Source organism: Pantherophis guttatus, chromosome 5 (genome assembly GCF_059756535.1).
Source record: "Pantherophis guttatus breed Tessera chromosome 5, ASM5975653v1, whole genome shotgun sequence".
NCBI classification, from domain to species: Eukaryota; Metazoa; Chordata; class Lepidosauria; order Squamata; family Colubridae; genus Pantherophis; species Pantherophis guttatus.
The window spans coordinates 61,829,956-61,855,731 of record NC_142067.1 but is presented as its reverse complement, the minus strand read 5'-3'; the positions used below and the strand labels follow the sequence as shown (position 1 = coordinate 61,855,731).

The 25,776-nt window shown below is 42.4% G+C and overlaps 1 long non-coding RNA gene across 1 annotated transcript; it reads left to right on the top strand.

The window, feature by feature from the left end:
- The first annotated feature begins 5,463 nt into the window (after positions 1 to 5,463).
- On the top strand, positions 5,464 to 20,428 carry LOC148113410 (uncharacterized). The gene is made up of 3 exons (XR_015728304.1): positions 5,464 to 5,811; positions 6,222 to 6,429; positions 18,099 to 20,428. It is a non-coding gene; the product is annotated as an uncharacterized LOC148113410 (long non-coding RNA).
- The last annotated feature ends 5,348 nt before the right edge of the window (positions 20,429 to 25,776 follow it).

Genomic DNA, 25,776 nt, shown 5'->3' with positions numbered 1-25,776 from the left:
GTGCTCCATGGCATAGGACCAGGGTATTTACGGGACTGCCTTCTGCCACCGATAGCCTCCCACCAACCAGTTTGCTCCCACAGAGAGGGACTCCTCAGGGTGCCGTCGGCCAAATTATGGCGGCTGGTGACACCCAGGAGGAGAGCCTTCTCAGTAGGAGCTCCTGCCCTTTGGAACAAACTGCCCCCGGAAATACGTACAATCTCTGACCTCTGGGTTTTTCGCTGTGCCCTCAAGACCCTACTGTTCTGACAGGCGGGGCTGTCTATTTAAGTGGTTTTTAAATTGGAGTTTTAACTTGGGGTTTTAAATTTTGGCCGAAACTGTTTAATTGATTTTAATTACTTTTTAATGATGATGTCTGTATATTTATGTTTTTAAATTGGCTGTACACCGCCCCGAGTCCTTCAGGAGAAGGGCAGTATATAAATAAAATTAACATTAATATTAACATTTGTTAGATAATTATAGTAAACATTTACTGTAATGGCAAAGGCCCTCAAATTTAGAAATCAGAATCAAAACAAGGACATGCCCTTTAACTATCCCATTTTATTGCCTGAACCACTAGGGAGCTCAGCATACTAAGATTTGCAAATGAAGTGTTTAATATTGGCTGGGGCATTAAATTACTTATCTGGTACTATAAAATGCATGGGTATAGTGTATCATCCTTGCACAGAAATTTCATCTCACCATTTCCTAGTTAACTCTTCCAATTTCACATTGTAACAGAAAGCACATTAAAACTTGAGGGAAAGACTTGCGTTATATTGGGTTGATATATGATTCTTAATTTTTGATGGGGTGAAATGCTCTCTCTATAGTAATTCCTTTGAAGGGATGTTTTCTGAAAGTCTTGTACCTACAAAAGTACACATAATGACATCTTGTCTTAGATTTGATGTTGTAAAGGGTTGTGAAGGCTCTCAACTTTTTGTTATTGTTCGTTACTTTCATAAGCACTCACAAGTTGATTTGCTGAGGAACCATTTTATGTTGCACTACAGTTTTGTAAATACTTTTGAGAAAAGTATCACATAATTTTTCTTACTTAGAACTTAGAATAGTAAATTGCTTTCATCCAGGCCTGCCTGCCTGCCTGCCTGCCTGCCTGCCTGCCTGCCTTCCTTCCTTCCTTCCTTCCTTCCTTCCTTCCTTCCTTCCTTCCTTCCTTCCTTCCTTCCTTCCTTGATTTTGCTGCATGGGTTTATTTGTTTGTTTGTTTAATAAATTTATTTGCCCCCATCTTAACACAGAGTAATTCTATGAACACAGGGTGCATAAAATCATCATCCTATTCAATACTTTACAACAATAGAATCATATTTTTTGTTCTCAGTGACATCTAAAGCAGCATATTGTATGAATGCATGCAGGAAAAATGTCAATACTTTGTGTAGGTCACTGGGGGCCACATATGATATGCAGTTTTCAGCTAGATATGTATCATATATCTTATATATAAGGAATAACTTATATATTATTCCTTTAAAGGAAAATAAGAGCCACCTTTCTACATTTGATACTGATCAAACTTTCATGTAGGCTAGTGTTGTTACTGTTAGATTGTGGGAGGCAATGAAGAGGCAGGATGACAAACAGTAACTTCAGCTCTTTATTTAAGTAAGTGACTTCTGCCATATCTTGGGCTAGAGAACAAGGGGAACTCTCCTAGGCTTCATTCTAATAGGAGCTACACTGGGGTCAAGGTTAAAAGATATGAGTTTCCCCATGTACTTGCCCAAAGTCCCATCAAACACCTCTGCGAACTCCTTCATTAAGTCCTCGATGTCATCATCGTGGATGGCATGGATGCCCATCATGCCCAGGCCCAGGGCCTTGAACACTCCAACCCCAGCAGGCTCAGTAGGTCATTGTCCATGATGGTCATCTGCAACTGGCCAGAGAATTCTTTGAAGCTGATTTGGAAAGAGCCACTTCCCAGCACGGGAATCCGGTTCCCTTGGTAATCTTTTAAGATCATCCTTTGGGGTTTTAGCTGTGTCTTTCTCACCCCAGGGACTGTTTCCTTGATTGTTCACCAGGATACGATGGTCAGGTATGATCCCGTGTCCACTTCCATCTTGCATGGGTGCTCTCCTGGGTCTGTCTGGGTTCTCAGTCTGCCATGTGGTCTGTCGAAGTCTGTACATGGCTGGCTGGCTGGCTGGCTCGACATGCTCTGGTGATGTGCCCTTTCCTTTCGCACTTCTGGCAAATGGCATCCCAGAACCTGCAAGTAGATCTGGGATGATTCTCTCCATAGCCTGCGCACATCTGCGGTTTCTCCCTCGTCTTGGTTCTTGGGGGTCTCTTCTCAGACTGCATCTGATGTTTGTCCTCGTCGTCAACGGTAGAGTCATCAGTTTCCCAGCGCTCCTGGTTTACACTGGTGGTTTTTTGCTGCCTGTTGATGCTTCCCGTCTTCTGGATTGCCGCTGCCATTCAATCTGTGGCTTCAGCTGCCCATGCTTCTTCTAAAACGATTTTGAATGTGAGGTTCAGCCTGGTAATCACCTTTGCAATTGCAGGTCTCTGAGTCTGAAAAACAATCTATCCATCATGGCCTCCTCTATGTTGCTGAATTCACAGCGCGCCACAGTCTTCCTTAGGGCTGCAACATATTGATTGATGGTCTCACCTTCCTCTTGGTTCCGATGGTAAAACTCATGCTTATAAACCATTGGAGAGGGTACAGGAACATAGTGAGCCCAGATTGCTTCTTGCAATGTCGGCCATGGCATGGTCTGCAGGTCAGCGGGTTCCGAAACAGTTTCGGCCATGTCGAGGACTTCGGGTCCACAGTAGCTCAGGAAAACTGCCCTTTTTCTGTTGTCCGAGAATCCTAGCAAGTTGTTGGCTTCCAGGAAACAATGGAATCGAAGCATGTATTTCTTCCATGTTTCCTTAGCTGGATTGAATGGAGCTGGTGGAGCGTAAGACCTCATCCTGGAATCGATGCAGTGGTTCAGCTGCTGGATAATGGTGGATGCCACGTGTTGCTCCTTCTGTTCAGCCTGAGTCCTTTGTCCTCTTCAATCCCACCTTCATCGCCAGTGTTAGATCGTGGGAGGCAATGAAGAGGCAGGATGACAGACAGTAACTTCAGCTCTTTATTTAAGTAAGTGACTTCTGCCAAAGCTTAGCCAGCAGTGCTCCCTTTTAAAGGGAGCTGTCCCACCGATTCAGCCACGGACAATGCTTTATTTTCCCTCCATTTGAATTCACCAATCAGTGGCAGGCTCTGTTTGAATCCACCAATCAGCAGTGGGCATGCAAATGTCCAGCTAAACCCGGACCTGAGTGAAGCCTACATCCCTGGCTTCACTTGCTATTTACATATGTAACAGTTACTTATGAACAAAGATCCTCCAAGTGTCTCTTGTGCAAAAAATAATGTGAAAAGAAAAGTGAAATGAAATGTATTAAGATTTTTTTCTCTCTCAGCTCTTTAGCAGATTTGGGCTTCTCAAAATCTGAAATACTATGCAATCTTTTGTTGAAAATCTGTAGCTATAACTTCTACAAATCAGTACTTTCTCAAATCATCATAGCTTAAAGATCAAAATCTGCAAAGATAATATAAGCCTTATTCATTCCCTATTAAATAATCCTTATTATTACTTTTTAAAAATGTATGCCTTTGAGTCAATATTGACTCCTGGCAACTACCTGCAGTTTTGTTGGCAAGGATTTTTTAGAAGTTGTTTGTCATTTCCTCCTTCTTGGGGCTGAAAGAAGGTGACTAGTGCAAAATAACCCTGCTGACTTTATGTCTAAAGTGAGACTAGAAATCCTGGTCTCTTGGGTTTCTAGCCTGCTACCTTAACCCCTATACTAAATTGCTTCTCTGTATTATTGTAATCACATATTATGGGTCCCGTCAGCTAAACAATGCCAGCTGGCGGGCCCACAGGGGAGGGCCTTTTCTGTGGCTGCCCCAGCTCTCTGGAACCAGTTACCTCCTGAGGTCCGGACCATCCCCACCCTATTGGCCTTCCGAAAAACAGTGAAGACCTGGCTTTTCCGGCAGGCCTGGGGCTGTTGATCTCGCTCTTGCGATCCGGCGAGATCCAGCCATGAATGGTATGAATGAGTTTTAATGTTTTTAATTTTTAAATGTTTTTTATTAGGATTTTAAATGTATTGTGAGCCATCCTGAGTCTTCAGAGAGGGGTGGCATATAAATTGAATTAAATTGAAATTGAAATTGAAATTATTTCCAGGACCATTATTCAAGAAACAAGTAGCTGAAGTAAGGATTAACAGATTAAATTCATTGCTTTCTCATAATGAGTGTGACCCCCTTGCTTTTCACTTACTGTCACAGCAGATCTCCACTAAGAATCAATTCCAAGTTCACCAAGTGATATTCTTTTATCAGAGATAGACTGGATAAAATCTGGGCAAAGCATTATGGACAAGTTCAAACTCTATCCTAAATCAGTGTGAATGGAAGAGAAGATTCTTTTTTACGGAAATTGTAGTGGCCTCCATACAGTGGTGGGTGGCTCCGGGTTCATCCCAGTTCAGGCGAATCGGTAGTGGTGGTGGCAGGACATTATCAAAAATGTTCTGTGCATGCAATAATGAACCAGTAGCGCCGGGATTTGAAACCCACTACTGCCTCCATAGCATCCATAATGCTAAACCACAACAGCAGAGTTTATACATTGTGCTAACCCAGGGGTCCTCAAACTGCCCTCTGGGCCGGATACGGCCCGCTAAAGCAATTTATCCAGCCCTCGTGTCATTCAGTTTAGTTTAGGAAGTCAATCCCTGGGGCCAGGGGACGCGTGCATAGTGTAGACCCTGCCAGCAAGGAGGTTTTTTTCTTTCCTTTTTTTTTAAAGCTTGCTTTACAACAGCCCCCCCCTTCCCTCCTCTTTGCTCAAAGGGGTGTCGAATCTGGGGCATTTTTAGGAAAAAAAGAAAGAAAAAGCAAGGAGGTGGATCAGGCACGGATGTGCCAGGATTCAGCCAGCATGGAGGCTTGTGGCCTCGAATGCAGAGGGAAGTTAGAAGGGCTCCAGCCCCTTTTTTTAAGGGGGGGGGAGCAACTAGCGATCAGTCCAGAGACAAAGCAGCAACTGTGTGCTCTCGGGGGAGGGAGCACATGGAGGGGAGTGGGGGAGAAGGGGGTGTTCCTTGGGGGGCGGGAGAAAAGCAGAGCACTGGACTGAAATGAGAACTTGGCTTTTAATCAAAACCACCCCTCCCCCGGTGCTCTTCCTGTTTTGCTGCTTTGCTGCACCGGAGGGTTCGGTTGGGGTCTTGAATAAGACCCATGGGAGGGGGGGCAAGGAGGAGGCAACCAAGTCTCACATACATGCATACAAACACACTTTCCAGAGAACGCAGCAAGTATGCCCATTGCAACAGAGAGGCAGGCAGCCCTCTTCTTGTTGCATGCCATTTTCAAAGCCCTGGGTGGAAAGAGGGGAGGGGTGGGAGGATCAACCAGGCTGGGATGTGGGGGAGAGAATGGGAGGAATTGTCCTGCATTGCAAACCCAGCCTGGCTCCCTCACCTCCTGCCGGGCTGGGAAGAGTGCAGTCTCCAAATAAAAGCCATATGCACTGTGTTGCAAGTAATGTGCAGCAGAGACAGAAAGAAGAAAGAGGGGGAAGCCGGGCAGTCGAGAGGGCATCCCCGGACACCAGGTTGCAAGAGCTGTTTCCGATCCAGGCTTGGGGTGGCCCGGCACGCACCTCCTTGCTCCTGCCCAGGGTTGCCAGTTTGACTCGTGGTGGCTGGGGTTGTGGGGTGGCTGTCAGCCTTGCACAATGATGCCGGGGCAGTGGGTAGGTAGGTGCCTTGATAGGTGAGTGGGTAGGGGGCTTCTCCCACAGGGAAGATGCGTTCCACAACCGACTCTTCCTTCCCCTTCACTGGTTTGGCTGCAATCTCGCCCACTGCCTTGGTGCCTCCTTACTCCTCCCCCACCCTTGCAGGGGAGAAAAAAAGGGGGTGGGTGGTAGGGCAGGGGGGTGGATTTCCCTTCCTGGACGCTCTGTGAAAAGGGGGTTCTCTTCCTTGCCCACTGCCCCACCCTGGATTGCTGGCATCCTCTGCCAGAGCCAGGGAAATCCCTGCCTTTGCAAGAGAGCTAGAAATGATTGCCCCTTTTGCAAGCAGGAAATCTTGCCACAGAGATTACAGCCAGGGATTTTCTCTCTTCTCCTCCTTCCTTTCACTGTCTTGCCCCGCATCTGGAGCTCCCTTCCTCGCATGGAGACCTGGCTTAAGTGGAAAAGTCTTGAGGCTTCTTCCTGAGCTGCCTGCCATGATGGCTACTTTTGCAGCGACCTGGGAGTCACCCCATGGAATCCTCAGCATTGGGATCTCGGCGAAGGGTTTGCCTTGCATTAGAAGAGATTGATTGTTTGGAAAGGGATGTGGTACTGCATCCAATCGGTCACCAAGGTGAGCAACCTCCAGTTGTTGTTTCACACCTTTGAGGGAGGGGGGAAATACTGTAGCTGAATGGGCTATCATGCTTTTACAGGGCTATTGCAGCTTCAATTATTCTGACAGGTTTGAAGCATTGATCCTGTAATGTGGGATATTGGTCCCTCGGCACATTAAATCTTCGTGGATTTGAGATTCAAGGGCCATGCTGCCTGTCCAGTGAGGTTCTGTCTTTGGGGCCTAACAAATGCAGCCAGAACTTGTTCTTCATTTTAAATATTGTATTATTATTTCATGTTTTTTTGCACTACACATAAGATATGTAGACATAGGGATTCATTCATGTTTTTTTCAAACTATAGTCCGGGCTCCCAACAGTCTGAGGGACCATGAATTGGCCCCCTGTTTAAAAAGTTTGAGGACCCCTGCACTAACCCAAAAGCAAATGGCATTAGAGCATGGGAATCCAATCTGTATCTGATTTGGAAAATCAAGGTGAGTATGCTACACTTGGGACTAACCCTTATAATCTCCAGATTCCCAAAGTGGTTTCAAATTGAAACATGGTTGTGCCCTGCACATAAATTACGCGCATGTTTGTGTTTTTGGGAAAGGATCCCAAATGCATTCTAGAGTACAGCATTTTGTATATTTATGAAACCATTTTGGAAATGTGCCAAATACCATGTCTATTTGTGAATATATATATACAGTAGGCAGTGGTGGGATTCAATTTTTTTAACAACCGGTTCTGTGGGCGTGGCTTAGTTGGGGTGTGGCTTAGTTGGGGGCGTGGCTTAGTTGGGGGCGTGGCTTGGTGGACATGCGACTGAGTGGGTGTGACTAGCTGGTCATGTGACCAGGTGGACGTGGCTAGCTGGTCATGTGACCGGGTGGGCGTGGCTATCTGCATAGGGACTACTCAGAGGGCTGAAAAAAGTCATTTCTGACTGGTCCTCGTACTTTTGACCGGTCCTCGCACTTATCACCATCCTCACATTTATGCCCGTTGCGGCATTCTTAACAACCGTGTCACTTATTTCTCTTCATCATAGTGACAAGCTAGAGCAAAAACGTAAAATGTGAGGACAGTCGATGACTGGTCAAAAGTGCGAGGACCAATCAAAAATAACTTTTTCAGCCCTCTGAGTAGTCCATATGCACAAAAGGACTACCCAGAGGGCTGAAAAAAGTGATTTCTGACAGGTTCTCGCACTTTTGACCAGTCTTCGCACTTATGACTGGTCATCATTTATGCCCATTGTAGCATTCTTAGCAACCATGTCACTCATTTCACAACTGCTTCTCTTCACCATGGTGACAAGATAGGGCAAAAACATAAAATGTTAGGACAGTCGTAAGTTCGAGGACTGGTCAAAAGTGCGAGGACCAGTCAAAAATAACTTTTTCAGCCCTCTGAGTAGTCCATATGCATTAAAGGATACAGCAATAGAGAGGGATGAAGGAAGGGAAGCGAAATTAGAGTAGGAGTGAGGGTAAGAGAGGGAGGAAGAGAGGAGGAGAAGGAGAAAGGAAGAGGAAGTAGGGAGGAGAAGAAGAGGGTGGGGGAAAAGAAAGTAAGAAGGAAAGAAAAGAGAGAGGTGGTAGGTTTGAGGAGAAAGATTGCTGTACAATAAAAAAGATGAGAGGGAAAAAAGCCAACCCCAAACAAATATAAAGATATGAAGATAAAGAATGAATTGTTAAACTTTAAAGAATAAAAGAGAACAAATATGAATAAATAGCAATAATTAGAAACACACATACAAACATACAATGTATTTTCTTTGAACAGAGTATTTGGCTGGTTCACAAATTTAAACAGTGTTTAGTCATTTCAATTAAATTTACAATTTCTATATTTTCTTTCTGCCATATTTATTCCTCATCTATTTTTTTAAAAAACCAATATTACCCTTCATCCTCATCTCTAATCTTAATCAAATTCAATTTTTCCCTTCTATTCTATATTATACCCCTTCCCATTGTCATCTATTTTTATATCCATCCTCACATTGGTTAATTATGTAATTATGTAATACAGTTGTTTAATACAAATTCAACATTTTAATATAAATCAATTCGTTATATAACTATCTTTTTTGTATATTAATCAATATGAACATGAATATTCCAATTATTTTCATGCAATCCAATTTCTTACAAATCAATTAATTATATTTACCAATAATAATAAACCAAATAATTTCCCCTATGTATTCCTCCAAACCACAACTTAACCATTTCTGCTTTCAACACAATATACAATTAATAGTATCTCAATTATTACAATTCCCTAGTTAAATAGAGCTTTTTTTCTTTTGTCTTTTAAAATCTTGAACTCTCCTCTTTTGCCCTAAATTTCCCATTGTTTGCACCTACCTTTTTTGGTGAGGAGAAAGAAAAAGAAAAAGAAATCTCTCTCCCTGCCTCATTTTGTCACGTTGCAGCAGAGCCTGCTTTACTTTCATTTTCCTTTTAGCTAGGGGAAAAAAAATCTGCTCGAGCACTCTTTGCAGCAAGCAAAGAGCTTGCAAAACAAGAGCTTGCAAACAAGCCTGCAAAACAGCTGAGAGCGAATCAGCTGAGAGTCGGAGGCCGATCTAATCATGCTAATTAACCTATGCTGAAACTGAAAGAGGCTGTTTTTTTCTTGCTGTTTGCTTGCAAGGAGGTAAGTGCTGTGAGGCACAGGTCAAAGGGGGGGCCACCCTCCTTGCCACTTAGCCCCCCTGTCGCCCCCCTTTGCCTCTAGCATCCCTCTTGCCACCCCCCTTGCCATTTACCACCCCCCTAAGGCATCCCACCGCCCCCCAGGGGGCGGTACCGCCCACTTTGGCAACCACTGGCTTAACTACTTAACAATCGGTTCTACCAAAGTAGAATCCCACCACTGGGTCTACCCATTTATATTTGCAGGCGTCGGTCTACTCATTTCTTTTTTTTTAACACTGATCAGCTGTAGGTGGCTCTTTGAAGCCCCGCGGCAGCTGCGAGGCGAATAAAATTATAAAAAAACACCGAACCGTTTGTTAAATTGCTGGCTCGCCCACCCCTCGCCCAGTGGTGCGGAGGGGCGGGGCAAGGGGCGGGGCGAGCCAGCAATTTAACAAACGGTTCGGCTGAACCCCCTAGAACCAGCAGAATCCCACCACTGACAGTAGGTCACTATTGTCTATAATAGTTAGAAGCATCTTTTCAGTTTCAGAATGCAGTCTTCACCAGCTCTCTTGAAAAGATGATAATGCTTGAACTTGGGATTCAGAAATAGTTAAGTATTTGGTACAGAGAGTTAATTGAGATGAAATTTCATTTATTCATCTGAAGTTATGAAAAAAAATAGCCTGGCCGGAACATGATTCATCTTACTACTATTGGCTTCTGAGATGAACTTATTCAATTCATCTGTTTCTATTAAAATACAGTCACGGTAAAAGTATATAACAGTGGGTACATCTATGTAATCACTATTGTTCCTGGAAAACTTCGCAGAGCAAGGACAAAAAGCTATTGCCATGCAGTACATACTATCTCTGGTCTATCTTTATTGAGACAATCAGAAGTGCTAAAGCATATATCACACCACTCACAAGGTATATCCCAAGCCTGAAAGAAATGGAACATAAAAGTAGAAAGTGCTGCATCAAGTTAACCAAAGAATAAAAGCTTTAAAGAAGAATACATGACATTACTCTCTTTGAAGCACACTTGAGCAATAGGCCTGAAATAAGAATTCCATGTCTTTCCTGGCATAACTTGCCAATCTAATTAAAATTTTCATTGCTAAAAAGTATTTCAAATCCAGTTTATAAAATGATGTGCATTTCTATCTCCTCTGCTGTTCTTAAATGCAGGGGTTCAAAAGTCTTCTGCTTTTTCTCTCCAAGAGGCCTTTGGAACCACCTGAGAAAAAGAAGCAGACAGTAAGGCCCTGCCATCTCCATTTGCTGCTTTTCTTCCCTACTGGACTGAATCTCATCATAGGGTTCTATGATAATTTGCTGCAGCCAACTCACCATAGCCAACTTGCAGTGGGACAACTCGCCATGGCCAAGCCACTGCAGGACAACTCACTGCAGGACAAGAGTTATACTAATATCAAAGAAATGTTGGAATAGAATAATTAAAGGATGCAAAAGGAGGGACAGAATGAAATGTGAATGCCAAAATTAAAATATTTTTTATTTATTTTAAATAATTAAATTGAATTGTTAAATTGTCCTGCAGTGAATTGTACCATTCTGCTTTATAGAGAATATAACTGGATGTCCTTCTGCTTGAGGTGATGGCATTTTTTATTTTGGAATCCTCTACCTAACAAGTCCAAGATCTGAGCAAGCTCCAGGAGGCCATGACTCCAGTATATTACAGGAGTATATTACAGGTGCTTTGAGGGAATCCTGGTCATCTAATTATTTCTTGGAGACCTGAAGAAATCAAATTATTTATTTGAATCTGAAGAAATCTATATTCTGAACTGTGAGAAAGTCTTTGATGTTCTTGTTTTCCTTCCACATAATCATTTCATTTTCTTTTTAAATTGTAATCAGAGCTGTAGATTTTCCCACTACAGCAAGGTGTCAAACTCAATTTGAGGGCCACATCAGCATTATGGTTGCCCTCAAAGGGCCAATTGAATGTAAGACTATGGCAATAGGATAGGATACTGTAATGCTTTCTACATGGGGCTCCCTTGGAAGAGCACCCGGAGGCTCCAACTGGTCCAGAATGCGGCCGCACGGGTGATTATGGGAGCGACACGGCGCTCCCATGTAACACCACTCCTGCGTGAGCTGCACTGGCTCCCGGTGGTCTTCCGGGTGTGATTCAAGGTGTTGGTTACCATCTTTAGAGCGCTCCATGGCTTAGGACCTGGATACTTATAAGATCGCCTTCTGCTACCGATAGCCTCCCACCGGCCAGTGCGCTCCCACAGAGAGGGACTCCTTGGCTTATGTATTATTTTTTATTTTTAAATTTTTTATACCATCCCATCTCCCGAAGGACTCGGGGCGGTGAACAGCCAAAATTAAAAAACATACAATATAAACATTAAAATACTATAAAAACAAAATTAAATTTATATTGGCTTCCCCCAATTTAAAACCCCTTACCCATAAAATTCAGCAATTAAAAGATTTTTAACCCAGCCCGGCTTGCTGAAATAAAAAAGTCTTCAGAGCCCGGCGGAAGGTCCGGAGGTCCGGGATCAGTCGTATCCCTGGGGGTAGCTCATTCCAGAGGGCGGGTGCCCCCACAGAGAAGGCTCTTCCCCGGGGGTCGCCAGCCGACATTGCCTGACTGACGGCACCCTGAGGAGGACCTCTCTGTGGGAGCGTATTGGCCGGTGGGAGGTTATCAGTGGCAGAAGGTGGTCTTGTAAATAACCGGGCTCTAAGCCATGGAGCGCTTTGAAGATGAGAACCAATACCTTGAAGTGCACCCGGAAGACCACTGGAAGCCAATGCAGCTTGCACAGGAGAGGTGTCATGTGGGAGCGCCATGTCGCCCCAAAAGTACCCGTGCGGCTGCATTCTGCACCAGTTGGAACCTCCAAGTGTTCCTCAAGGGGAGCCCCATGTAGAGAGCGTTGCAGTAGTCCAGGCGGGAAGTGACAAGGGCATGAGTGACCGTGCATAAGGAGTCCTGATCCAGAATGGGGCGCAACTGGCGTATCAGGCGAACCTGATAGAAAGCCCCCCTGGCCATGGCCGTCATATGCTCTTCTAAAGACAGCCATGCATTCAGGAGGACACCCAAGTTGCGCACCCTCTCCGTGGGGGCCAATGTCTCGCCCCCAATAGTCAGCGATGGCATCAGCTGACTATATCGGGATGCCGGCAACCATAGCCACTCAGTCTTGGAGGGGTTGAGTCGGAGCCTGTTCCTCCCCATCCAGACCCGCACGGCCTCCAGGCCCCGGGACATCACTTCAAAGGCATCGTTGGAGTGGTCTGGAGTAGAGATGTACATGATGTCATGAATCCTTATTATTTTTGTTATTATCTCCCAGTGGTGAAATGTAAAATTTGTTACTACTGGTTCTGTGGGCATGGCTTGGTAGGGGTAATGTGACTGGGTTGGCGTGGCCAACTTTTTTTTTTTTTTACTTTTAAAACCATTTTTAAAACCAGGTTGTAGAAAAAATGTTTTTAAAAGCCTCTGATGATCAGGCAACTCAGCTGGGATCATCAGAGGCTTTTGAAAGCATTTTTTCTACAACCTCTTCAGAGGTTGTAAAAAAAAATGCTTTCAAAAGACTTTGACGATCCCAGCTGAGTTGCCTGATCATCAGAGGCTTTTTTTTTTCTTTTAAAAACATTTTTTCTACAACCTCTTTGGCCAAAGAGGTTGTAAAAAAATGCTTTTAAAAGCCTCTGATGATCCCAGCTGAGCCATGCAATCATCAGAGACTTTTTTTTTTACTTTTAAAAGCATTTTTTCGGCCAAAGAGGTTGTAGAAAAAATGCTTTTAAAAATAAAATAAAAAAAGCCTCTGATGATTGCGCGGCTCAGCTGGACATGGGGGGTGCAGGGATTTTTGCTACTGGTACGCCGAACCATCCGCCACCATCGCTACCGGATCAGGCAATCCGGTCCGAACCGGGAGCATTTCACCCCTGTTATCTCCTCCTTATCATCTTTTTTCATTTGTTTTGTCTGTTCCATTTTTTCATCTACTCTTTTAGTTGGCTCCTCCTCTTCCTGGGTGTCTTGATCACTCATTGTCCTTTGTGTTATATTTCCCAGCATTCCATCCATGCTCTCTATTCAGTTCATAATCTCCTTAAATGTCTTATGAGTGTCTCCCTTATATTTTGAATTGCCGACGCTGTCTCTTCCCAAATTCCACTCCTTTCTCGTTGAAGAAGCATCTCGTTAAATTTTATTGTCCATCTTTTGTCCAATAATCCAAAGACCATATATTCAAGTGACCTATAGTCACTTTTCAAAAACTCCAATATTCTTAGTTCTTTGTATCCCATATTAATAATAATAATAATAATAATAATAATAATAATAATAATAATAATAATAATAATAATAATAATAATAATAATAATAATAATAATAATAATAATAATAATAATAATAATAATAATAATAATATTTCTATACCGCCCTTCTCCCGAAGGACTCAGGGCGGTGTACAGCCTATTAAAAACACAAAGACAGACATCAATTTAAAAATAATTAAAATTATTAAATAATTTCGGCTCAAATTTAAAACTCCAAATTTAAAAAATATTTGATATTTGATCAACCTATTCCTCTGGATAGTCTCATAAATTTTCCAGAACCTCCTTAGATCCCTCTATAAATTCAGCCTTCAGCCTCTTCAGGGGTCATTTTAATGACAATGTCTTGTTATCTAGACTTTCATCCTGAGACTAACACACTAGGCTAGCCAACTATTATTTTGTGATACATTTATTTTATTTTGCAGATTCACTTTCATCAAAAAAGGCATTATAAATGCTTGTATAATGTGTATGTATGTATGTATGTATGTATGTATGTATGTATGTATGTATGCAACGATTCTGTATATTTGCCAGGATATATGCAAAATGACACTGAAGTCTTTTAAAGCACTTCAGCAGCATGTTTAGGCTTTGCATCATGAGAGGTGAGGAATCAAATAGGTGAAAACAAGAGCATTTTTCTTGGCAGGTAGGGATGGATAAGCAATTAAATTTGCTACTATATAATATAGAGCTGTCCAACTAAATTATAGCAAAATTTAATTGACTAAAAGTCCAAATATCTCACTGACTTTCCAAAACCTTTATTATTCACAGGCTTTTATGGCAAAGTTCTAGCCCCTTATCTGTAGGAAATTACATAATGGTAATATTTTTGACTTTATGGAAGTTATTTAACAATTTGGAAACCTTCCAAATTTCACTGCATGAAAAATAGAATGCCTTGTAAACTTCCTGCTTAATACTGCGTTGTATGAAATGCATATGTAAAGTGCTAAATGTATTGGGATTCAGCCACAACCTATATGATATGACAATGTTTTGCCATAAAGGAACCTAACCAGGAGAGTAATATCTTACTGCACCAGTACAGTTGGACATATAGCTACAAAGAGTGAAAATATCCAAGTTTATATTTCTGATACTAAATTTGGATTGCATTTTTTACATTGATCTGCATTTCAGTATAAAACCTCTGACTAAAATGAATACTGGATTTCAAATGGACGTTGCTTGCTTTCTATCACAATACTAATGATATTCACAACAAGCCCCAAAATAGTCAAAGGCTGCAATTGTATGCAAAATTTCTTGAGAAAGACTTTCTGAATCCCCAGGTTAAACATGCATAAGAAACCATTATAGAACAAAACATGGAAATTACTGTGTGGATTTCTACACATAACAGGTTTTGTTCTTTCTATTGCCAAAGCCAGAGGTGGGATTCTACTGGTTCACACCTATTCGCTAGAACCGGTAGTTAATTTTCTAAGCAGTTCGGAGAACCGGTTGTTAGATGAAATCTCCTTTTGTTTTTTTCCACTTTACAGGGTTAATCCTGTAAGGAATTACAACATTCTGGTGTTGTTTCTAGCCTAATCTTTATCACCCTGCTTACAGAAACTGCCTCTCCGTTAACCCTTATTACATTCTTGGCAGTACACCTAGACTTACTGTTGCCTGAGCTTCTCTGGAGTTTTTTCTTTTTTCTTTGCTGGCACTTTTTTTTTTCTTTCCTGGTACTTTGCTTGACTTGCTTAAAGAGGAAGGGTTGCTTTAAGCTTTTTACACTGCTGTTGGGAGGAAATACTCCCCTGTTGGAGTTCTTCCAGCCAGGATGCAACAATCAACACTTTGAAGAAATAATTGAATAACGAAGCAGAGCTGCCAGAAAAAAGCTTTTAATGACAAGGAACCAAGATGAGTGACATTCAGCAAGGCTTCTTGGCTAGCTAGAAAGATTGACATTCAATAGTGAGTTTATGTACCCTTTCTGAGTTTTGGTCTAAAACTGGTTTTTGGTGAAGTTTAATTCTGTGCTTGGTGATGTTTAATCCTGTGTTTATTGATGAGATAATTTTCCCTATTCAGCTTTGTTTGGAAGGAAAAATGTTAATTCTGTTCCTGAAAAGAAGCAGCTTCAGAAATCTGGCTAGTTCCTGTGTCTATTTGTTCTGGTAATTTGTTTAACAAGCAACAGCTACTGTGTTTGCTCCTTTGCATCATTCTAGTGTTAATTGCTTTCTTTGTAGTTAGGCTTATCTCAAGTGCTTTTTCTATCTGGGGAGGGGGTCTTCCTTCACTGCTTTAGTGGTTCTTGGCACTGTCCTTTTGGGTGTACTTCCAAGAGGCAGGATCAAGCTTGGCAGTGATTTTTTTACTGCCTTTCTGGGGGGCATCTGCTCTTTCCTTAAATCTGGATGATTTCCTTAGGATATTTTATGAGGTGAGTTAGATCAGCTGGTATCTTTAAGTGGTGCAAATGGATCTAAGGATTGCTTCTCCTGGGTGTGCTCTTTCTGGAAATCTTAAATGACCTCTCTGCTAAAGGATTTCACTTTATGAGCAACAGTTGGCTGTTGATAGTTATCATTGCATTTTAACTATTTTAATTCCTCAAGGTGCTCTGGCACCCTGTCTGATTTGTAATTCCAGCTTGCAGGTATTTCTAATCTAATGATTGGTATTTAGGGCAGCTTTTTGCAAGCAAAGAAGCTTTTTGTATTTTTGTACAGGTAATCCTTGACTTACAACAGTTCATTTAGTGACCATTCAAAGTTACAATGGCATTGAAAAAAGTGACTTATGACTATTTTTTACACTTACGATCATTGCAGCATCCTCATGGTCACGAGAGGCCAGGCAAGGTGAAGTGCCCCTCGACATGAGTGATGAGTTGGCCATGCCCACCCAGTCACATGACCACCAAGCCACGCCCACAGAACCAGTAGTAAGAAAAAATGAATCCCACCACTGGCTAAAGTGCAGAATTATTTTTGGCTCTTATCAGACAGTGTAATTAAATTTATTAGCCTTACTATTTCAATACTATGCAGGTTTTCTATGTTAACTATAGAACAGTGAAACATTGATGGCTTCATATAGTCACAAATTCTTTTCTTAAAACATCTTTTGAAGCAGTGGTTAAAACAGAGACATAGAAAGGGAATTTCTACATCTTCAATGAAAAGTATAAAATATTTTGAATCAACTTGTTGAATCAAAATCCTATTGGAAAGCAAACTGCATTTACTGTTTATTTGTTCTTGGGCAGAGCCTGACCTGCTACATATGTGAAGCAGTTCTTTCATTCAAGCAACAAATTCCAAAGAACTGCACTCAGTGTGTAGTTCTCAATGGTACTACATCTATATCAGTGGTGGGTTTCAAAAATTTTTACTACCGGTTCTGTGGATGTGACTTGGTGGGTGTGGCATGGCTTGGTGGGCATGGCAGGGGAAGGATACTGTAAAATCTCCATTCCCACCCCACTCCAGGGGAAGGATACTGCAAAATCTCCATTCCGTCCCCAATCCAGGGGAAGATTATTGCAAAATCCCCATTTCCTCCCAATCAGCTGGGACTTGTGAGGCAGAGAATAGATGGGGGCGGGACCAGTCAGAATTTTTACTACCGGTTCTCCAAACTACTCAAAATTTCTGCTACCGGTTCTCCAGAACTGGTCAGAACCTGCTGAAACCCACCTCTGATCTATATGAATTATATAAGATTCTGTATTGGGGCCAGTATTCTTCAAAATCTTCATAAACGATTTACCATATTTTTTGGACTATAAGACGCACTGGAGTATAAAACGCACCAAGATTTCAAAGAGGAAAACAAGAAAAAAAAAGTTTTTAGGACTTCTGGTTTGGTGCTACGGTGATTTAGTCGGGGAAACAGCGGGGCTCTGATGAGCCCTGTGAAAACCCCGACTGTCGACCCGCCACTGACAGGTCTGCGGACCGAACCTGTCCTGTAGGGACAGGGGAAAGAGAGGGACACCTTGGACAGCCGAGAGGAATGGGCAAGTTCCTCGGAGGCTGGAGGAAACCCTCTGAGTCAGTGGCGGGGGTGCGGCAGCCATAGCAGCTGCCTTGAAGCCGGGGCAAACCGGAGAAGCACTGTGCAGGAGGAAGAAAGAAGAAAAGAGCGAAGTGTTCGGAAGCCAGGTGAGTGACACCAACCTAGGTGGGAACAACGTTATAACATGGATTTTTACAAGTAACCCCCTGGCCTTAAATAGCGCCTATGGATCTATGGGGCAAGAAGATCTAGTAAAATAATTTGCAGGAGGAAAAGACCCATGAAGGAGCTTATTTTATTACAGACCAATTTGAAATAATCTGTTCATTGAAACAAGCTAGAAAAATGAAAAACTTTTTTAAATTGGATTAGATTACTCTTGGAGAAAGAAAAAAGAAAAAAGCAATAAATAGGTACCTGATAACTTTAAAAGCTAAAAGAATGACCACATAATTGACAAAATGGAGAATTGCCATAACTAAGTGAAAGTGTGAACTATAGATTGCTTTCGACTTGAAAGAGAAACAATGTATTTTCTTACCTAAATTGGGTTACTTTGAAAATAACCAAGGGTTTTTGACTTTGGGGATTCCCAATTTGATTATAGGCAGTTTTATTGGTGGAAAGAAAGAAGAAATATAATGAAACTATTAAAATTGAAACTTTTCGCAGGAACGAAAGAAAATGGCATAGCAATAAAAGAAGGGAAGCTGATGGATACAATTGGAAACATTAAAGATTTTGCTTTAGTATAAACTGAGTCGGAAGAATTGGCTTCTAACAAAGTAGAAAATTGGTTTGTTTGTTTTTTTAATTGGAATGGATTTGAGAAGCGTTTTTTCAGGATTTAACACCTTTGGGAAGTTAAAGAAGAGAGACAAACGGATGGTTACATAATAGCTATAAAATGGGGATTGCTGTGACTAAGCGGAATGTGGATTGCAGAGATCCTTCTTCTGTTTCTTGGAAAAGAAACACTTTGAATTGCCATCTACTTTGGATTACTTTGAAATTAATTATAGACTTTTGGATTTTGGAGACTCCTATTCTGTCTTTGGGTGATTTTACAAAGAAAGAAGAAATACACTGGATTTATTAAAATTGAAACTAACTGGCTTAGCAACAAAAGATGTGGCACAGAAACAAAAGAAAGGAAGCTGATGGATTTTACATGGAATAGATGTTACAAAAGAATTAAAGTGATATATGGAGTTTCTAATATGGAAATATGGATTTTGAAGTAGAACATTTATGGTCAGATAGGGAAATGAAGAAATAAAGCAGATAAAATTAAAATGTAATGTTTATAAGCTAAATGTATAAATGATTTTTAGATAAAAACAGGAGGGCTCCTGAAGTAATAAAGATGGGAAATAAAAGAAGGTAATTAAAATAGACGATCGATGTATAGGTGGTTAAAAATGATATTTTTATAAAAACATAAGAGTATATACCAGTATGATATAAATCTAAGAAAATTTATTGCTTGATGTAACATGTTTTAATTCTAATTTCTAAACAAATTTGAGAAGGGTAAATACGACTGACTCATGTATTACTGGATGAAAATATAAGACACACAGACTTAAGTAACGAATTGCGATTGAATTCAATGTATGCTGGAAATGATTAATAATATGAAATGTGTTGAGAATTAATTTGGAAGAGTATACTGGGAAACAGCTAAATAATTGACAAATATACTGCAAGGAAAAAGTTAAAATAAGAGATGCTGGGTACCAGCGAAACAAGAGTTGGAGTTCTGGAGGAGAATATGCTGGAAATCAGCCAAACAATAGTTGGAGGCTTGGAGGAGATTGTGCTGGAAATCAGCCAAAATAAAATATGCTGGAAATCAGCCAAATAATAGTAGGAAATATGGAGGAGGATATGGATTTTGAGATAAATCTGTGTAAAATAAAATGTGTAATAGATGATAAGCGTGAGAAAATTAAAGATAAAGTGATAAAGTCTAAGATTTAAAGATTTGATGAAATGGGCCTAGAGATTAAGAAATATGGATAGAATTTTGTTCTATATATTGAAATAAAAATAGAGTTGTATTTAATTTGAAAATAAGATTTGTGGTGATAAAATTGTAAGGTAAATAATTAGATTAAGAGGTTAGAATATTTTTTAAGATTAATGTTTTGATATTGAGGTTAAAAGACATATTGAAGGGAGCTTGGGAAAGAACCAGATATAATTTGGATTTATAAATGGTTATAAAAATGAGTTAAGTTTATTTGGAAATTAAATTTCCAGGGGCGCTTCAAGGTGTTGGTGATCACCTTTAAAGCGCTCCATGGCTTAGGGCCAGGGTACTTACGGGACCGCCTTCTGCCACCAATAGCCTCCCACCGGCCGGTTCGCTCCCACAGAGAGGGCCTCCTCAGGGTGCCGTCAGCCAGACAATGCCGGCTGACGACCCCCAGAAGGAGAGCCTTCTCTGTGGTGGCACCTACCCTATGGAACAATCTACCCCCAGAGATACGAGTGATCTCCGACCTCCGGATTTTTCGTCGGGCCCTAAAAACTTATTTTTTTCAGTTAGCCGGTCTGTCCTGATTTTAGGGTTAGTTTTAAAATTTTAATATTTATTTTAATTGACAAGTTTTAAATTATGGGCCAAATTTATAAATTATTTTAACTTTATTTTTTAACTGTGATGTTTGTATAGATGTTTTTTATCTGGCTGTTCACCGCCCTGAGTCCGAAAGGAGAAGGGCGGTATAGAAATTCGAATAAATAAATAAAATAAATAAATAAATAAAATTTATGGTGATAAAATAGAGTGGTTTAGATTAGGATGCTAGAATTTATGTTAAAAAAATTATGTTCTGATTTTTAATTCTAAAAGATGTAATGGGAAATTGTGAATGGAGCTTGTCAAAGAAATGTAAGCGATTGTACCTATCTATGACCGGATCGAGACTTCGTTCTTGAAAGATATATTTTATGTTTATGTTTGAAAAAATAAAAAAATATTTAAAAGAAAAAAATAGTTTTTGGCCTCCAGATGTCCGGTTTTTGCCCTCCCCGGCCTCCAGGAGCACTCTGCAGGCCTCCCAAACCCTCTGCACATCCCATTTTTGCGAAAAACAGGGTGCATGGGGCGTGGTTTCAGGAGGCCAAAAATGGTTGTATTTGGTGTATTTCCACCCTCTTTTCGGGGGGTGGGGACATGCATTTTATATTCCAAAAGGTATGGTAGATGAGGGGTTAGAAGGGGAGGTCATCAAATTTGCATCAGTTTTGGGAAAATGCTAACGTTTTGGAAACCAGATTCAAGATTAGAAGAATCTTGAAAGACTTGAGCATTGGGTCCTAGCCAACAGGATGCAGTTCAGTGATGAAAAGGTAAGGTCCTGCATTAAGGCAGGAAACCAAATGACAGGTATAGAATAGGTGGTACCTGGCTCAACAGTAGTAACTGTGAGAAGAGTCTAAATAGTATGGATATTAAGTAGTATGATCTAGAGCAGGGGTCCCCACCCCTGGGCCATGGCCCACTACCAGGCCATTACCTATTCGCAACCAGACTATGGATCGATGCACGTGCCATGCGTGCAAAACTCAACTTATGTGAGTAGTGGGCCAGCACACACACATACAAACACAGCTCAACTTGTGCGAGCAGCAAGTTGTCACGAACCCACATATACGCTAGCCCGCTATTCACACAAGTCGAGCTGTGTGCATGCATATGCATGCTGGCCCATCACTTGTGGAGCCCAGTTCCCCTCTCCCCCCTCAACTGGGCCACCAAGCCACAAAGGTTGGGGGACCGCTGATTTAGAGAGGTCCTACTACTTATACAGTATATGAGGCAGCAGTTTGCTGCAGCTGCCAAAAAAGCCAATGCATCAACAAAGGGATAGCATCAAGATCACGAGAAGTGACAGTATCACTTTATGCTGCACAAGTGAAGCCATTCTGAAATACTGCATCCAATTCCTATTACCATGATATAAAAAAGATGCTGAGATCCCAGAAAAAGTACAGAGAGAGCAACCCAGATGATAAGGAGTCTGAAGGCTAAATCATATGATGAACACTAAGGGAATTACATATATCTAACCTAACCTCTAAACCTAAAAGAAGGTTTAGGGGTGATGTGATAGCTGTCTTTTGGTATTATGGGGCTGTCACAGAGGAGAGGGGGTCAATTCTCCAAAACACCTGAGGGTAGACAAAAAGCAAGAGATTTAAACTTGTTAAAGAGACTTTAAAGAGAGACCTCTCCCTGTCCCACAAAGGGCAAAGGAGCCGCAGAGGGCCAGTGAAGTGGGTGTCAGCCCTGGATGCATCTTTGGTCAGATTTTACAGGTCTGCCATAGTGGGAACAGCAGAGTAGAGAAGGGAGTAAATCATAACATTCTTTTACATGAGATCAAGGTCGGGCTGCAGGCACACGTAGGGGAAGGTAGGTTAAATGAGGACCCAGTTTATGGGGGCAATAAGCTGACTTTGTATAAATATACAAAAGTATGAAGGCTATTGCTTAACACATTGTAAGCCACCCTGAGTCTCTGGAGAAGGGCAGCATAAAAATCAAATTTTAAAAAAAAAATGAACAAATTTTGGTGGCAGCTGAGACAGGGGATTGAATGGGCCATGTGATGTGAATGTCACCAGACAGGGCAGGGTGTGAGATCTAGTGTGGGAAAACTCAGGATTTCAGATTTGGGTTTTCCCCAGATGTGCCAATATGACTTCTCAAATAAAATCTTACTTTGATGGACTTTGTCTTGGAATTCTGAATTGCAATGAGGAGTTAGTTGAAAAGCTGACATTAATCTCTTTTTAAAGAAGAAAAAATTCCAGTGGCTTCCCGCAAAGCGGTGCTGCTGTCTGGAGTCCTGAGCCCCAGCCGCACTTTTGCACTTCTACTGGGAAGTGCAAAAACTCAGGGAAGATGGAGCAAAGAATGGAGACCTGAGGGAGCCACTGGGGCTCCCTCGGGACCATCTGCTATCCATCAGTGGCGGTTGCCGAAGCTGAAGCAGTGGAGGCCAAGCTCTGGAGAGATACCTGGCCCAAGGAGCCAGCACTGTGGCAGTCCCCACAGACCGGCCTGGTCCTGATGGGTGAAGGAACTGGATCAGCAGCCCCACTAGGATTGGAAGCTATTCAGCGAACCAGTAGTAAAAATGCTTTAAAAAGTAAAGAAAATGGTTCTGACGATCACAGCTGTGTCGCGTGATGATCGGAACCTCTTTTTTTACTTTTTAAAAGCATTTTTATTACCTATTTGCCCGAACCAGTAATAAAAAAAATGCTTTACAAAAGTAAAAAAAAAAGGTTCCAACAATTGTGCGGCACAGCTGATTGTCAATTGGCTTCCCCCTTCCTTGTCTCACCTGCTTGCAAAAGAAAACTCCCTGAGGATAATGGTGCCAGCAGATGCATGAGAAGGGCACAGTGGGGATGGTCCCAGATAGGGTCCTAAAAAGGACTTGGGGATGTCCCCTTCACCCTCACCAGCCCAATAGCCTTTTGGTAGTGTTTCCCTCAGGCCTGCAAGCAGCCCGTTTGGGATAAAAGGGGAGATGAGAGGCTCCAGTACACTCAGGACGCACTGACAGGCATTTGGGGGTGGGAGAGCTGCACAGGTGAATGTTGCCGTCTTAGAGGCAATTCAAACATTTTTCTTTTCCCAGCAGTAAGAAGCCCGCTTGAGAGACCAAGTATGTCCCCCCCCCCCCACAACTTAAAGTGCCCTCTGGATATCCTCAGAAGTACCTCCCTTCCATTAACCCTGCAAGCCTGCAGGGACTTATCTAATTCTCCACAGAAAAGTGTGTGTTCCTCTCAACTCACATTCGAGAAGGAACTCCTCTGCCGCACAGTCCTTTCTCGACCAAGGCGCACTTTGCCTGTGCTCAGAGACTGTTGCCTGCACCAGGAGCGATAGGATTCCCACCAGAAGTTCTCACCCTCGGTGTGAGACTTTGCTTTCATGCCACCAGGCTGCCCAGCTGCCTGGTGATGGCTCCTGGCAACTTCTGCCCACTTCCCTTGCCTGCTGTGTGGGTGAGCAAATGTGGCCACAGATGCAACTCCTTCACACACCACTCCGGGCCATCGGCTGCAGACGCTGAAGTGCCTGCCAGTCAGGGTGGCCCCGGGTGAGAGGGGGGGAAGGCAGTGCAGGGAGGCAATGGTCTCTCACCACTGCCCGCCTCCTGGAGGTGGACCAGGGCAAGAGGAGGCTGAAGGCCGCAGTTTTCAGTGACTGAAGGTGACAGCCCAGCCATCCGAACAGCAAGCTGAATGGTCTGTTGTGGCTCCGTTCTGTCAGGAGAGAAGGTAACGCAGAAGGGCGGCATTGCTTCGTGGAGGTGCTTAGAGGTCCACGCAGGAACAGGGATTTGCTCCATTTTGAAGCCTGTAACATCCGATACATTTTGCTGCGGAGTGACCCATTTTTCCCCTTTTCTACTAAAACGCGCTGAACTTTTTCTCTTCATTATCCACAGAAGGTTAAAATACTGTGAAAAATGCATTTCTTTGTGTTCCTTCCATTGCAAACTACTGGGTCTCAAACTTAAAAGATACTCCACTGCCCAAACCCGATCGACATATAAAAACAACAGGAGAAGGCTGCGTTCACAAGCCTCCCTGTGGTTAATGTATTTCTGTGCCCACTTTTGCACACATCCATCAACTAACCACAGGGGTGAAATTACACAATATAGTTGACTAAATTAGGATCAAGTAGTCTGTGGTTTCAACTGTCTTGAAAATCTAATGGAAAGCAAAGTGAGATTAGGATTTTGGATTGATAGCTTCAAACCAATTAATAAAGAGCTTTGTTATGAAAGACATGAGACAGTAGTAAATTGACTTTTGCCACCCACTTATCAAGAAACAAACCAATCATGGTTTAATGTAGCTTCCAGTGTGAATCCAGCCCATGTAGTTTATCAGCCAGTGCCATGTGGACCCAGAAAATTAGGTTGAGTAAACCATGAAACTGCTAAGTTCTTGCTTGTATTGTGCTAAATAATAGCATGCATGAATGTTTGAATCCCTGCTAACCACAAGTCTGGAACTTCCAGCAAATTTCCTAACTCAATAGGACTTTGAACATCAGTGGCTGGATTTAGTCATTTTAATCTTGCTTAAAATAGGAATAGGTTATTTGTAGTTCATTTTACTGAATCATCGAGCTATTATAGTCAGCCATAATGGAATGTGTTTTATTTGGGCACACTTATGTTTTTTAACACTTACAGGCTTAACACTTATATTGTCAATCAGCTGTGCCGTGTGTCATCGGAACCATTTTTTTACTTTTTTAAAAGCATTTTTTTACTACCGGTTCAGGCAAATAGGTAGTAAAAAATGCTTTAAAAAGAAAAAAAAAGTTGGCAATGCCCACCCAGTCACATGACCCCACCAAGCCATGCCCCCAAGCCACACCCACAGAAACAGTAGCAAAAGATTTTGCATTTCAGCACTGATGCACCTACAGGGGAGTACCAAACCAGATCCAAGACTGGTATCGAATGGTGGTGACTATGGACTATGGAAATTCACCCCCACAGAAGATCCACACCAGAAAAGGTCCCCAAATGACTATTGTGATGTCAAGTTGCCATTAAGCAGCCAGTGGAGATGAGACCGGCAGCCACGCCCATCATAAAGTGCTTCAGATGCGGCCAACTGGGCCACCAAGCCTCCAAATGCCTTGTATCAGCTCCAGTCCCTCAGGGGTGAACGCCAGTGGCTGAAAAATTGAGAAAAACTCCCAGAAAGCCACAAGACAAAGGCAAATTCATTTGGCAAGCTGTGCAGGTCCCTCCTCCACTGTACCGGGGGGGGGGGGACTCTGGCTCCAGAGGCTGCCGACACCAGCAGAAGTGGCGAGGAGGACCCGATGGTAAGTGAAGCCATCTGTACCTTTGCCATAAAGTCTCACAAAGTAGTACCCAGGACAGGCACCCATGGGCCATAATAGACACTGGTTGCACCAGGTGCTTTGCACTCAGCTCCCAAACAGTGCAGGTTGTAGAGTTGGAGACATGAACCTTGAGCCGCCCCATCCAGTTTGAGCAGTTGGATGGATCACTAGTGGGTGGCGCACCCACAACCTTAGTCACCAAACCTGTAAGACTGGAAATTGGGCACCACTGGGAAATCATACAATTCATAGTTGCCCCAAAAATGACTGAGTCACTCATCTTTGGTCTGTCCTGGCTAGACAAGTGGGCCCTGACCATCACATGGGGAGACAGCTATTGGAAGCTAAAAGTGAGCATTGAACCAAGAACTGGTCCTCTCCAGGACCATGCAACCTCAGCCAAATCGAAGGAATAGCCTCCACCAGGGAGGCTCGGCTTTG